Here is a 16204-nt window from a genome sequence, read left to right as displayed (position 1 = left end):
GCATTGATTCCTGGAATTCTCATCAAGAATTTTGATATCTTTTTCCACTTAATTTTCGAAAAACACAAAAAAATTCAAAAAAAATCATAAAATCCAAAAATTTCTTGTTTGAGTCTAGTGTCTCATCTTAAGTTTGGTGTCAATTGCATGCATTCATTCATGTGTCTTAAGAATCTTCAAGTAGTTCTTGATGATTTCGTTGCTCTGATTTTTAAATTCTCTTGACTTGAGTGTTTATGTGTCTCATATGCATTCTCATTAGTGTCAGTAGTATACAAACTGCTAAGTTTGGTGTCTTGCATGCATTGTTATTTAATTCTTGTTGCATTTTGATTTGTTCTTATTATTAAAAATCCAAAAATATTTCTAATTTGTGTCTTCTCAAGTCAATGATACAGAGAATTGAAGATTCAGAACATACAGCAGAGGAATTACACAGAAAAAGCTGGGCGTTCAAAACGCCCAGTGAAGAAGGACAGACTGGCGTTTAAACGCCAGCCAGGGTACCTGGTTGGGCGTTTAACGCCCAAAAGGGTATAATTTTGGGCGTTAAACGCCAGAATGTGCACCATTCTGGGCGTTTAACACCAGGATGGCACAAGGGGGAAGATTCTGTTTTTCAATGCAATTTTTTTCAGGTTTTCAAAGTTTTTCAAAATCAAATCTTTTTCAAATTATATCTTTTCAATCATATATTTTCAAAATCAATTTCTTTCCTTTTTCAAAGATACTTACTTTCAATTAATGATTTGATTCAACATTTCAAGTATGTTGCTTTTTCTGTTGAGAAAGGTTTAATGTTTGAATCATATCTTTTCTTGTTAGTCATGTTTTTAATTTTCAAAATCAAATCTTTTCTAAATGTTTTTCAAACCATATCTTCTCAATCACATCTTTTTTTTTTTAAAAAACCAATCATATCTTCTTAACCACATATTTTTCAAAATAATCTTCAATCAAATCTTCTTGATTTCTAATTTCAAAATCTTTTTCAAAAATCATTTTATTTCTTTCCCACTTTCATTTTCGAAAATTAAGTAATGTTTTTCAAAAATGTTTTCAAATTTCTTACTTAATTTTCGAAAATCACTTCCCTTCTTCTCACATCCTTCTATTTATGGACTAACATTATCCCTTGATGCAAAATTCGAACTCCATCTCCTTTGATAAGTTCGAATTTTCTACTTCTGTCTTCTACTCTTCTTTTCCTCTGACACTTCAAGAAATCTCTATACTGTGACATAGAGGATTCCACATTTTCTTGTTCTCTTCTCTTTCATATGAGCAGGAGCAAAGACAAAGGCATTCTTGTTGAAGCTGATCCTGAACCTGAAAGGACCTTGAAGAGAAAGCTAAGAGAAGCCAAAGCACAACTCTCTTTAGAGGACCTGACCGAACTCTTCAAAGAAAAAGAACACATGGCAGCCGAAAACAACAACAATGCCAACAATGCAAGGAAGGTGCTGGGTGACTTTACTGCACCTACTCCCGACTTCTATGGGAGAAGCATCCCTATCCCTGCCATTAGAGCAAACAACTTTGAGCTTAAGCCTCAACTAGTTTCTCTAATGCAACAGAATTGCAAGTTTCATGGACTTCCATTGGAAGATCCTCATCAGTTTTTAGCTGAGTTCTTGCAAATCTGTGACACAGTCAAGACTAATGGGGTTGACCCTGAGGTCTACAGACTTATGCTATTCCCTTTTGCTGTAAGAGACAGAGCTAGGACATGGTTGGACTCTCAACCTAAAGAAAGCCTGGACTCTTGGAAAAAGCTAGTCAATGCCTTCTTGGCAAAGTTCTTTCCACCTCAAAAATTGAGTAAGCTTAGAGTGGAAGTCCAAACCTTCAGACAGAAGGAAGGAGAATCCCTCTATGAAGCTTGGGAAAGGTACAAACAATTAATCAGAAAGTGTCCTTCTGATATGCTTTCTGAATGGAGCATTATAGGTATTTTCTATGATGGTCTCTCTGAACTATCCAAGATGTCTTTGGATAGCTCTTCTGGAGGATCTCTTCATCTGAAGAAGACGCCTACTGAAGCTCAAGAACTGATTGAAATGGTTGCAAATAACCAATTCATGTACACTTCTGAAAGAAATCCTGTGAACCATGGGATTAGTCAGAAGAAAGGAGTTCTTGAGATTGACACTCTGAATGCCATATTGGCTCAGAACAAAATATTGACTCAACAAGTCAATATGATTTCTCAAGGTCTGTCTGGAATGTAAAATGCACCAAGCAGTACTAAGGAAGCTTCATCTGAGGAAGAAGCTTATGATCCTGAGAACCCTTCAATGGAAGAGGTGAATTACATGGGAGAATCCTATGGAAACACCTATAATCCTTCATGGAGGAATCATCCAAATCTTTCATGGAAGGATCAACAGAGACCTCAACAAGGTTTCAACAATAATAATGGTGGAAGAAACAGGTTTAGCAATGGCAAGCCTTTTCCATCATCTTCTCAGCAACAGACAGAGAGTTCTAAGCAGAATACCTCTGACTTAGCAACCATGGTCTCTGATCTAATCAAAACCACTCAAAGTTTCATGACTGAAACTAGGTCCTCCATTAGAAATTTGGAAGGACAATTGGGTCAGCTGAGCAAGAAAATTACTGAACTCCCTCCTAGTACTCTTCCAAGCAATACAGAAGAAAACCCAAAAGGAGAGTGCAAGGCCATCAACATGGCCAAATTTTGGGAGGAAGAAGAGGCAGTGAACGCCACTGAGGAAGGCCTCACTGGACGTCCACTGACCTCCAATGAGTTCCCCAATAAGGAACCATGGGAATCTGAGGCTCAAACTGAGACCATAGAGATTCCATTGGACTTACTTCTGCCATTCATGAGCTCTGATGAGTATTCTTCCTCTGAAGAGGATGAGTATGTCACTGAGGAGCAAGTTGCTAAATACCTTGGAGCAATCATGAAGCTAAATGACAAGTTATTTGGAAATGAGACTTGGGAGGATGAACCCCCTTTGCTCGCCAAAGAACTGGATGACTTGTCTAGGCAGAAACTGCCTCAAAAAAGACAGGATCCTGGGAAGTTTTCAATACCTTGTACCATAGGCACCATGACCTTCAAAAAGGCCTTGTGTGACTTAGGGTCAAGTGTAAACCTCATGCCTCTCTCTGTAATGGAGAAGTTAGGGATCTCTGAGGTGCAAGCTGCAAAAATCTCACTAGAGATGGCAGACAATTCAAGAAAACAAGCCCATGGACTTGTAGAGGATGTTCTGGTTAAAGTTGAAGACCATTACATCCCTACTGATTTCATAGTCCTTGAGACTGGGAAGTGCATGGATGAATCCATCATCCTTGGCAGACCCTTCCTAGCCACAGCAAAGGCTGTGATTGATGTTGATAGAGGAGAGATGATCATTCAAGTGAATGAAGAATCCTTGGTGTTTAAGGCCCAAGGATATCCCTCTGTCATCATGGAGAGGAAGCATGAAGAGCTTCTCTCAAAGCAGAGCCAAACAGAGCCCCCACAGTCAAACTCTAAGTTTGGTGTTGGGAGGCCACAACCAAACTCTAAGTTTGGTGTTGAACCCCCACATTCAAACTCTAAGTTTGGTGTTGGGAGGTTCCAACATGGCTCTGCATATCTGTAAGGCTCCATGAGAGTCCTCTGTCAAGCTACTGACATTAAAGAAGCGCTTGTTGGGAGGCAACCCAATGTTATATTTTATCTATTTTCTTTTGTTATTTTATCTTTTTTGTAGGTTGATGATCATGAGAAGTAACAAAATTAATGAAAAAAGCAAAAACAGAATGAAAAACAGGAAGAAAAACAGCACACCCTGGAGGACGCACCCACTGGCGTTTAAACGCCAGTGAGGTTAGCTGTTGGGCGTTTAACGCCCAGTCTGGCACCATTCTGGGCGTTTAACGCCAGAAAGGGGCACCAGACTGGAGTTAAATGCCAGAAAAGGGCAAGAAGCTGGCGTTAAACGCCAGAAATGGGCACCAGCCCGACGTTTAACGCCAGAATTGGCACAAAACGAGATTTTGCTTGCCATTTGGTGCAGGGATGACTTTTCCTTGACACCTCAGGATCTGTGGACCCCACAGGATCCCCACCTACCCTACCACTCTCTCTCTCTTCTTCACCCATTCACCAATCACCTCAACACCTCTTCCCCAAAAACCCTTCACCTATCAAATCCCATCTTTCTCTTCACCACTCACATCCATCCTTCATAAAACCCCACCTACCTCACCATTCAAATTCAAACCACTTTCCCTCCCAAACCCACCCTCCAATGGCCGAACCCTCCCCTCCCCCTCTCCTATATAAACCCTCCTTTACTCCTTCATTTTCACACAACATACACACCACTTCTCCCCTTCTTGGCCGAAAATTAAAGCCATTCCCTTTCCCCTCAATTCTTCTTCTTCTACTCTCTTCTTTCTTCTTTTGCTCGAGGACGAGCAAACATTTTAAGTTTGGTGTGGTAAAAGCATTGCTTTTTGTTTTTCCATAACCATTTATGGCATCCAAGGCCGGAGAAACCTCTAGAAAGAGGAAAGGGAAGGCAAAAGCTTCCACCTCCGAGTCATGGGAGATGGAGAGATTCATCACAAGGGTGCATCAAGACCACTTCAATGAAGTTGTGGCCTTGAAGAAGGTGATCCCCGAGGTCCCTTTTTCACTCAAAAAGGGTGAATATCCAGAGATCCGACATGAGATCCGAAGAAGAGGTTGGGAAGTTCTTACCAACCCCATTCAACAAGTCGGAATCTTGATGGTTCAAGAGTTCTATGCCAATGCATGGATCACCAAGAACCATGACCAAAGTGTGAACCCGAATCCAAAGAATTATCTTACTATGGTTCGGGGGAAATACTTGGATTTTAGTCCGGAAAGTGTGAGGGTGGCGTTCAACTTGCCTATGATGCAAGGCGATGAACATCCTTACACTAGAAGGGTCAACTTTGATCAAAGGTTGGACCAAGTCCTCACAGTCATATGTGAAGAGGGCGCCCAATGGAAGAGAGATTCAAGAGGAAAGCCGGTTCAATTGAGAAGGCATGACCTCAAACCCGTGGCTAGAGGATGGTTGGAGTTCATCCAACGCTCAATCATTCCCACTAGCAACCGGTCCGAAGTTACCATAGACCGGGCTATCATGATCCATAGCATCATGATTGGAGAAAAAATAGAAGTTCATGAGGTTATAGCCCAAGAACTCTATAAGGTGGCGGACAAGTCCTCTACCTTAGCAAGGTTAGTCTTCCCTCATCTCATTTGTCACCTCTGTTATTCAGTTGGAGTTGACATAGAGGGAGACATCCCCATTAATGAGGACAAGCCCATCACTAAGAAGAGGATGGAGTACACAAGAGACCCTACTCATCATGAAATCCCTGAGATTCCTCAAGGGATGCACTTTCCTCCACAAAACTATTGGGAGCAACTAAACACCTCCCTAGGAGAATTGAGTTCCAACATGGGACAACTAAGGGTGGAGCATCAAGAACACTCCATCATCCTCCATGAAATTAGAGAAGATCAAAGACTCATGAGAGAGGAGCAACAAAGACAAGGAAGAGACATTGAGGAGCTCAAGCACTCCATAGGATCTTCAAGAGGAAGAAAGAGCCGCCATCACTAAGGTGGACCCGTTCTTTGATTTCCTTGTTCTTTATTCTTCTGTTTTTCGAATTTTATGCTTATGTTTGTCCATGTTTGTGTCTTGTGATCATTAGTGTCTTAGTGTCTATGCCTTAAAGTTATGAATGTCCTATGAATCCATCACCTTTCTTGAATAAAAACGTGCTTAATTGAAAAGGAAAGAATTGCATGAATTCTGAATTTTATAATAGTTTAATTATTTTGATGTGGTGGCAATATTTTTGTTCTCTGAATGTATGCTTAAACAGTGCATAGTATCTTGAATTTGTGGTTTATGAATGTTGGCTCTTGAAAGAATGATGAAAAAGGAGACATGTTACTGAGGATCTGAAAAATCATTACAATGATTCTTGAAGCAAGAAAAAGCATTTCTATTCAAAAAAAAAATCGAAAAAAGAGAGAAAAAAAAGAGAGAAAACGAAAAAAAAAAAGAAGAGAAAAGAAAGAAATAAAGTTGTGATCCAAGGCAATAAGAGTGTGCTTAAGAACCCTGGACACCTCTAGTTGGGGACTCTAGCAAAGCTGAGTCACAATCTGAAAAGGTTCACCCAATTATGTGTCTGTGGCATGTATGTATCCGGTGGTAATACTGGAAGACAGAGTGCTTTGGGCCACGGCCAAGACTCAATAAATAGCTATGTTCAAGAATCATCATACTTAACTAGGAGAATCAATAACACTATCTGGATTCTAAGTTCCTAAAGAAGCCAATCATTCTGAATTTCAAAGGATAGAGTGAGATGCCAACACTATTCAGAGGCAAAAAGCTAAAAGCCCCGCTCATCTAATTAATACTGATCTTCACAGATGTTTTTGGGATTCATTGCATATTCTCTTCTTTTTATCTTATTTGATTTTCAGTTACTTGAGGACAAGCATTAAGTTTGGTGTTGTGATGAGCGGATAATTTGTACGCTTTTTGGCATTGTTTTTAGTATGTTTTTAGTATGATCTAGTTAGTTTTTAGTATATTTTTATTAGTTTTTAGTTAAAATTCACTTTTCTGGACTTTACTATGAGTTTGTGTGTTTTTCTGTGATTTCAGGTATTTTCTGGCTGAAATTGAGGGACCTGAGCAAAAATCTGATTCAGAGACTGAAAAGGACTGCAGATGCTGTTGGATTCTGACCTCCCTGCACTCGAAGCGGATTTTCTGGAGCTACAGAAGCCCAATTCGCGCGCTCTCAACGGCGTTGGAAAGTAGACATCCTGGGCTTTCCAGCAATATATGATAGTCCATACTTTGCTCAAGATTTGATGGCCCAAACCGGCGTTCAAAGTCACCTTCAGGATTTCCAGCGTTAAACGCCGGAACTGGCACCCAAATGGGAGTTAAACGCCCAAACTGGCACTAAAGCTGGCGTTTAACTCCAAGAAGAGTCTCTACACGAAAATGCTTCATTGCTCAGCCCAAGCACACACCAAGTGGGCCCGGAAGTGGATTTTTATGTCATTTACTCATCTCTGTACACCCTAGGCTACTAGTTTTCTATAAGTAGGACCTTTTACTATTGTATTTTCATCTTTGGACATCTAGTTCTTAGATCATGATAGAGACTTTGGTAGCTATCTTCATTTTTATGCTATCTTAGATCATTGGGAGGCTGGCCTCACGGCCATGCCTAGACCTTGTTCTTATGTATTTTCAACGGTGGAGTTTCTACACACCATAGATTAAGGTGTGGAGCTCTGCTGTACCTCGAGTATTAATGCAATTACTATTGTTCTTCCATTCAATTCCGTTTGTTCTTGTTCTAAGATATCACTCGTTCTTCAACTTGATGAATGTGATGATCCGTGACACTCATCATCATTCTCACCTATGAACATGTGACTGACAACCACCTCTGTTCTACCTTCGATTGGGTGAATATCTCTTGGATTCCTGATAGCACGATGCATGGTTGATCGCCTGACAACCGAGTGCTCGCCTGACAAACGAGCCAACCATTCCGTGAGATCAGTGTCTTCGTGGTATAGGCTAGAACTGATGGCGGCATTCAAGAGAATCTGGAAGGTCTAACCTTGTCTGTGGTATTCTGAGTAGGATTCAATGATTGAATGACTGTGACGTGCTTCAAACTCCTAGCAGATGGGGCGTTAGTGACAGACGCAAAAGAATCGATGGATTCTATTCCGGCCTGACCGAGAACCGACAGATGATTATCCATGCTGTGACAGAGCATAGGCGACGTAATCACTGAGAGGATGGGAGGTAGCCATTGACAACGGTGAAACCCTACATGAGCTTGCCATGGAAAGGAGTAAGAAGGATTGGATGAAGACAGTAGGAAAGCAGAGAGACGGAAGGGAAGGCATCTTCATGCGCTTATCTGAAGTTCCTACCAATGAATTACATAAGTACCTCTATCTTTATCTTTATGTTTATTTCGTTCATCACCATATCCATTTGAGTTTGCCTGACTAAGATTTACAAGATGACCATAGCTTGCTTCATACTAACAATCTCCGTGGGATCGACCCTTACTCGCGTAAGGTTTATTACTTGGACGACCCAGTGCACTTGCTGGTTAGTTGTGCGAAGTTGTGTAATGCCATGGTATTGAGCTACCAAGTTTTTGGGGTTCATGACCGGGGATTATGAGAGTTGTGAAAAGTATTGTTCACAATTTCGCGCACCAATTGACATAGCTCATTTGACTTTCCTTTATCATTTAAAGGATGACTTAATGGGGTTGATCCTTGCCAATTCTCATGTTGTGGTTAGTGATAAGGATAGAGATCCTTGACAACCAACCCTTGCCAAGGCCTTTTTGTTATTTGAATTTCCTTATCATTTACTTTTCATGTCTCTTATTCCAAAAACCCGAAAATTCTCCTTCAGAGCCAATAATTGACCACTTTATTGCGATCCTCATGAGACGACCCGGAGTCCAAATACTCCGGTTAATTCTTATTTGGGGTTTCTTTCTTTGTGACAACCAAATTTTTGCATGAAAGGATTATTGTTGGTTTAGAAACTATACTTTACAACGAGACTTCATTTGTGAAATTCTAGACTAGTGCATGAAATTGCAATCACACTTTTGTAATCCGCACAACTAACCAGCAAGTACACTGGGTCGTCCAAGTAATACCTTACGTGAGTAAGGGTCAAATCCCACGGAGATTGTTGGCTTGAAGCAGGCTATGGTTATCTTATTATTCTTAGTCAGGATTATCTTATTATTCTTAGTCAGGATGTAATATCAATAATAATTTTTAGTTTTAATTGTAAAAAGTAAAAGAGCATGAAATAAATACTTATTATGCAGTAATGGAAATTATGTTGGAGTTTTGGAGATGTTTTGTCCTCTGAATTCCTACAACATAATGCTTTTTCACTTTCATAAATGCAAGGCTCCTTCCATGGCAAGCTGTATGTAGGGGATCACCGTTGTCAATGGCTACTTCATATCCTCTCAGTTAAAATGGTCCAAATGCTCTGTCACAGCACGGCTAATCATCTGTTGGTTCTCGATCATGTCGGAATAAGATCCATTGATCCTTTTGCGTCTGTCACTATGCCCAACACTCGCGAGTTTGAAGCTCGTCACAGTCATCCAATCCTTGAATCCTACTTGGAATACCACAGACAAGGTTTAAACCTTCCGGATTCTCAAGGATGCCGCCTCTGGATTCTAGCTTATACCACAAAGATTCTGATTAAGGAATCTAAGAGATACTCATTCAATCTAATGTAGAACAGAGGTGATTGTCAGGCACACGTTCATGGATTGAGGAAGGTGATGAGTGTCATGGATCATCACCTTCTTCATAGTGAATCACGAATGAACATCTTAGATAGGAACAAGCGTGTTTGAATGGAAAACAGAAATAATTGCATTAATTCATCGAGACGCTACAGATCTCCTTACCCCCAACAATGGAGTTTAGAGACTCATGCCATCAAAAGGTACAAAGTTCAGATCTAAAAATGTCATGAGATACAAAATAAGTCTCTAAAAGTTGTTTAAATACTAAACTAGTAACCTAGGTTTACAATAAATGAGTAAACTAAGATAATTAGTGCATAAATCTACTTCTGGGGCCCACTAGGTGTGTGCTAGGGCTGAGATTTAAGCTTCTCACGTGCCTGGGCTATTTCTGGAGTTGAACGCCAGGTTGTAACCTGTTTCTGGCGTTGAACTCCAACTTGCAACCTTTTTTTGGCGCTGAACGCCAGACTGCAACATGAACGTCATTTATCTTCGCGCAACGTATGAACTATTATATATTGATGGAAAGCCCTGGATGTCTACTTTCCAACCCAATTGAGAGCGCGCCAATTGGACTTTCTTAGCTCCAAAAAATCCATTCCGAGTGCAGGGAGGTCAGAATCCAACAGCATCAACAGTTCTTTTTCAGCCTAGATCAGATTTTTGTTCAGCTCCCTCAATTTCAGCCAGAAAATACCTAAAATCACAGAAAAACACACAAACTCATAGTAAAGTCCTGAAATATGAATTTTTTGCCTAAAAACTAATAAAAATATACTAAAAACTAACTAAAACATACTAAAATCTACATGAAATTACGCCCAAAAAGCGTATAAAATATCCGCTCATCATAGACCCTGGCAACGGTGCCATTAATTTGATAGCGAGAATTGCGTTGGTTAGGAATTTCTCTTATAGAAAGAAGAATTTCGTTGTAAGCATAGCTCCAAACCAACAAACAACTATCACATCAAATTAAATTTGGTTGTCACAAGTAACAAACCCCAAATAAGAATTAACCAAAGTATTTAAACTCCGGGTCGTCTCACAAGGAATTGCAATGAAATGCTCAATTATTGGGCTATGAGGATGCAAGGGGGTTTGATTTTTATATTTTTGCAAGAAAAGTAAATGGCATGAAAAGTAAATGAACAATGAACTAACATAAGAAATAGAAAAGTACTCTTGGCTAGACATAGGTAATTAAGATCACCATCCTTGTCTACAAACCATATATTGATAATTATGAGGAACCAAGCTCATTAAGTCTACCTCCAAAAGCTTTAAGTACGTATAATCTACTCCTAAGCTTGAGGTACATCAAATGGCTTGATCAACATCAACTCATAGTGTCTAACCTCACTACTAATTAACCTAGTAGTAGGGTAGTGTCAATGGCTATGAAGTTGATCACCAAGGGTTCTCAAATCACCAATTCATTGAGACCCAATGACTCAAAGTCACTCAATTCCCTTAGCCTAGGCCAAGAGTAAAGGAAACTACTCAAAAACTAGTGAAAGCATTTTAACAAACACCTAGAGTGCAAGAAAAATAAACATCACAAATTGCAAGAATTAGTGAAACCCATGACAAACATAAACAAGAAATCAACAATAGAAATCAAGATGAACATAAAAAGGACATAGAAACATAAAATTGCATTAAAAAAGTTAAGATTCAACAATGGTTCATCAACATAAAAGAGAGCAAAGCAAGAAATCAACAAGAGAAACTAAGAAGATTGAGACAATAGAACACTAAAATATAATGAGAACTAAAATCAAAAACAGAATTGAAAGAGAAATTTGAGTGTGATTAACCTAACTTTACCCTAATTGCTATCCTAAATCTAGAGAGAGGAGAGAGCCTCTCTCTCTAGAATTCTAACCTAAAAATGATGAAAACTAACTATGACTACTTGGTTCATTCCCCCTTTAATCCTTGGATTTAATAGCATCAGAAATGAGTTGTATTGGGCCCAAAATGAGCTAGAAATCGCCCCCAACGAGTTGCCCAAAATGGACCCATGCTGCTCCATCGGTGCATGCGTGCGCCCCTATACATCAGGAAACTATGAAATATTTTATATCATTTTGAAGCTCCGAATGTTAGCTTTCCAACGCAACTGGAACCGCCTTATTTGGATCTCTTTAGCTCAAGTTATGATCGATTGAGTGCAAAGAGGTCAGGCTTGACAGCTTTGCGGTTCCTTCATTTCTTCATGAGTTCTCCCACTTTGCATGCTTTTCTCCTCACTTCTTCCATCCAATACTTACCCTATGAACCTGAAATCACTCAGCAAACATATCAAGGCATCGAATGGAATTAAAGTGGATTAAATTTAGCTATTTTACATTTAAGCACAAATCAAGGGAGAATTGCAAAACCATGCTATTTCATTGAATAAATGTGAGAAAAGGTGATAAAATCTCCCAAATTAAGCACAAGATAAACCACAAAATCGGGGTTTATCATGAAGCTTCACTGAATTACCTTCAGATTATTTTTCAGAGCCACTCGACGCTTTAGGGCTTCCTCTTTGATCCGAACTCTTTCTCGGACTTCTGGAAGTAGATCGAGCTCTTCCCTTTGAGCTTGGGAGTTTTGGTGTCTTCGTTGTAGAGGATCACTCTAGGAGATCCTTCTTCTATTTCCATGGGAATCATTCCCTCCATTCCGTAAGCAAGCCGGATTGGTGATTCTTTGGTGGTAGAGTGTGGTGTTGTCCGATATGCCCATAGGACTTGCGGAGGCTCTTCGGCCCAAGCTCCCATGGCGTCCTATAGTCTCCGTTTTAACCCTGCCAGTATGCCTTTGTGGCCTGTCCATTAGCTTGTGGGTGCTCTATAGAGGTGAACTGGTGCTTGATTTTTAAATCGGCTACCAGGTTTCTGAAGCCCGTGTCAGTGAATTGAGTGCCATTGTCTGCAGTAATGGAGTATGGGACCCCAAACCTTGTGACAATGTTTCTGTACAAGAACTTCCGACTTCTTTGGGCGGTGGCAGTGGCTAAAGGTTCAGCCTTAATCCATTTTGTGAAATAGTCTATTCCTACGATGAGGAACTTGACTTGTCCTGATCTCTGGGGGAATGGTCCGAGGAGGTCGAGCCCCCACTTTGCAAATGGCCTGGGTGAAGTCACACAAATGAGTTCTTCAGGTGGTGAAATGTGAAAGTTGGCGTGCTTCTGACATGGGGGGCATGTTTTAATGAACTTGTTGTTTCCTTTTTCAAGTTCAGCCAGTAAAAGCCAGCTCGGAGTACCCTTTTGAAAAGAGCTCGCGCCCTGAGGTGGTTGCCGCACACGCCACTGTGAACTTCCTCAAGAACTTCCCTTGTTGCGGAGGTCGGGACACATTTTAGGAGGGGTGTGGAGATTCCTCTCCTATATAGGACGTCATGTACTATGCTGTAGTACTGATGAACGTTATTTTTATGTCGGTATAGAAGCTAGTAATAAATCCAATCGTGAGTATAGTCTAATCGACACGCAAATTTTGCATCAAATAATTCTAGAATCTATAACCGAGAGTATTAGTCTCGAGTCGTCCTCCCTAGGAATTGCTTTAGAATGCACATCATTGATTAGGAAGTCTTGTGGTTTTGAGAGTTGGTGTAAGAATTTAAGCTAACAAAGAGTAAACAACAATCAATCAAGATAAGAGCCTTGGCCAAGGGTGAGCATTGGAAGTTACATCATTATAGCTTCCTTCCATTGTGATAACAATTAAATATTGCTTCACTTAGTTAACCCCTAATTATGGAGGAAAGTCAGGCGAAAGTAACTAACTTGAGTCACAAGTCCTAGTCTAACCCTTGGGAAGTCTAGCTCTAGTGCCCTCCAAGTCAATTAGCAATTCTCAATTTCCAATCAATAATTGATATCGACTACTCAAGTGTCTCCAATAACTCAACCCCTAAGCCAAGTAAGAGAATTCTACTCCATAGCTAGGGTTATCATTTCATCAAACATTTAGTGAGCATTCATAGGAGACATTATAAAATTGAGAAAAAAGGAATTGAATTCAACTATCTATCTCAAGCAATCATCAACAATCAAACAATTGAAATCAATGAACATGAGAATACCTCAATTCATTGATCCAAATCAAAGTAACAAAGCATTCATAGATCTAGAGTGAATGAATCAAAAGAACACAAATTGAGAGTAGGAGAAGAGTAGATCTACAACTTGTATCAAAGTAAAAGTGAATTAGCAATTGATCTCACCAAGAAATCAAAGAAGAATTACAATGGAGAGTGAAATCCTAGAGAGATGTTGGAGTTTTTCTCTCTACAAAATGTAACTAACTAATGGAAATATCTAGAAAATGTGTCTCATGAGTGAATGGATCCTAAACCCCCAACCCTTGGTCTTTTTATGCTTTTTCCGCCAGAACTCTACCCCAAAACAAGGTTTGCAACTGCCTGAAATCGTTGATCACGTTTTTTCCTTAAAAATCACGTGTGGCCATCGGCGCGTACGCGCACAGCACGCGTACGTGTCCCTAGGGCTTTTGCGATCCGCGCGCAGGTGTGAAGTACGCGGGTGCGTCCCTTGAGGTTCTGGCTCAGCCGCTAAATACGTCGACTCCTGCTTCGACTTCCTCGCGCTGGTCACAACTGCCGCCATCCGTGCGTACGCACTAGGTGCGCGTGTGCGTCCTTGCTCAAAATTCCAAAACTCCAATTTTCATACTCCTTCCCTTTACGCATGCTTCCATCCTCTCCTCTAAGCCATCCTAGCCTTATAAGCTCTGAAATCAGTTAACGCACGGATCATGGCATCGAATGGTAATAGAGGAGGATTAAAATATATCGAATTCAATGCAAAAGAAGCATGTTTCCATCCATAAGGCAAAATTAGGAGAGGAACACAAAATCATGCATTTTTATATGAATAAGTGTGAAAAATCATTGATAAAACCTTCAAAATCTATACAAGATAAACCCTAAAAACGGGGTTTATCAAGTACTGCGCTTCTCGTACTAGCCTTTTTGCCTCCTTTTTATTTGCGGAAAGTATTTCAAATTTGAGATAGCTGACTATGGGAGTCATCCACCCTTGGTCCTGACCTGATATTGTTAAGATTTTCTCTTCCTCCAAGATTGATGGATTTTGCAGCGTTTCTTGGATGAAGCTTCTGTTATTGCCCCCTGGTTTGGTGCTAGCTAGTTTTGAAAGGGCATCAGCTCAGGCATTTTGTTCCCGAGATATATGTCGGACCTCATATCCCCTAAATTGTCCGAGCTGTTCTTTGGTTTTGTCTAGGTATTCCTTCATGGTGGGATCCTTAGCCTGGTAGCTCCCTTTTATTTGTGAGGTGACTACATGTGAATCGCTAAAAATGGTAAGCTTCTGAGCTCCTACCTCCCTAGCCAACTTCAAACCAGCTAGTAGGGCCTTGTATTCAGCTTAGTTATTTGAGGCAGGGAACTCAAACTTTAAGGAAATCTCAATTTGGGTTACATGATCACTCTCTAAAATTACGCATGTGCCACTCCCGATTTTGTTCGAGGAGCCATCCACATAAAGGCTCCACTCTATAGGGGTGCTCGGGGCGTCAATGTATTCTGCTATGAAGTTGGTCAAGTACTGAGATTTGATAGTTGTCCAAGCTTCGTATTTAAGGTCGAATTCAGATAACTCGATTGCCCATTGTAGGATTATTCCAGCTAGGTCTGTTTTCTGTAAGATACCTTTTATAAGTTGGTTGGTCCGTACTCTGATGGTGTGGGCTTGAAAGTATGGTCGGAGTCGACAAGAAGTGAGTATAAGAGCATAGGCGAACTTTTCTATCTTTTGATTGTTCAATTCAGCCCCTTGTAGAGCCTTACTGATGAAGTATATGGGTTGTTGCCCATTTTCGTCTTCTCTGACTAGTGCTGAAGCTATTGCTCGACTTTCTACGGTGAGGCATAGAATTAGTTCCTCCCCTTCCCTAGGTCGGGTTAGAATAGGTGGTTGCCCTAGGAATGTTTGGATGTCTTGGAAGGCTTGTTCGCATTCCGGGGTCCATTCAAACCTCTTTCCTTTACTTAGTGTCGCGTAGAAAGGGAGAGATCTTAAGGCTGACCCCGCTAGGAATCTAGATAGTGCCGCTAGTCTTCCGTTGAGCTGCTGGACTTCTTTAACACAGGTTGGGCTTTTCATGTTAAGTAAGACTTGGCACTTATCCGGGTTTGCTTCCATTCCCCTTTGGGTGAGCATGAATCCTAAGAATTTGCAAGCTTCTACCGCAAAAGTGCATTTTGCGGGGTTAAGTCTCATCCCATGCTTTCTTATGGTGTTGAACACCTCAGTGAGGTCGGATAACAACGTTTCTTCTCTTTGTGTCTTTACCAGCATGTCATCTACGTAAACCTCCATCAGCTTCCCAATGTGATTGGCAAAAACTTTATTCATCAGTCTTTGGTATGTAGCCCCTGCATTTTTGAGTCCGAAGGGCATGACTATGTAGTAGTAGTTTGCTCTTAGGGTTAAGAATGAAGTTTTCTCCTGGTCGGGTTGATACATTGGGATTTGATTGTATCCCGAGTAAGCGTCCATGAAGGAGAGGTACTTGAACCCTGAAGAAGCATCGACTAGTGTGTCTATGTTCAGGAGTGGGTAGGGATTTTTTGGACAAGCTTTGTTGAGGTCAATGTAATCAGTGCACATCCGCCACTTTCCATTCGACTTCTTGACCAATACTACGTTGGCTAGCCATAATGGGTACTTTAACTCCCTTATGAAACTTGCCTCCAACAAGGCTTATCCCTGCTCCTCTACGGCCTGTGACCTTTTCAGGACGAGCTTCCTACGCTTCTGTTACACTGGCCGAGATTCGGGATATACTGC

The 16204-nt window shown here is 40.7% G+C and overlaps 1 non-coding gene across 1 annotated transcript; it reads right to left on the bottom strand.

Annotated features, from left to right (window-relative positions):
* Window positions 1-1823: 1823 nt before the first annotated feature.
* On the bottom strand, window positions 1824-1931 carry LOC112804898 (small nucleolar RNA R71). The gene has a single exon (XR_003203515.1). It is a non-coding gene; the product is annotated as a small nucleolar RNA R71 (small nucleolar RNA).
* Window positions 1932-16204: the final 14273 nt, after the last annotated feature.

Source organism: Arachis hypogaea, chromosome 5 (genome assembly GCF_003086295.3).
Source record: "Arachis hypogaea cultivar Tifrunner chromosome 5, arahy.Tifrunner.gnm2.J5K5, whole genome shotgun sequence".
In the NCBI taxonomy this organism is placed as follows: Eukaryota; Viridiplantae; Streptophyta; class Magnoliopsida; order Fabales; family Fabaceae; genus Arachis; species Arachis hypogaea.
Note: the sequence above shows the minus strand (reverse complement) of the source record. Positions and strands in the feature narration are given on the sequence as shown.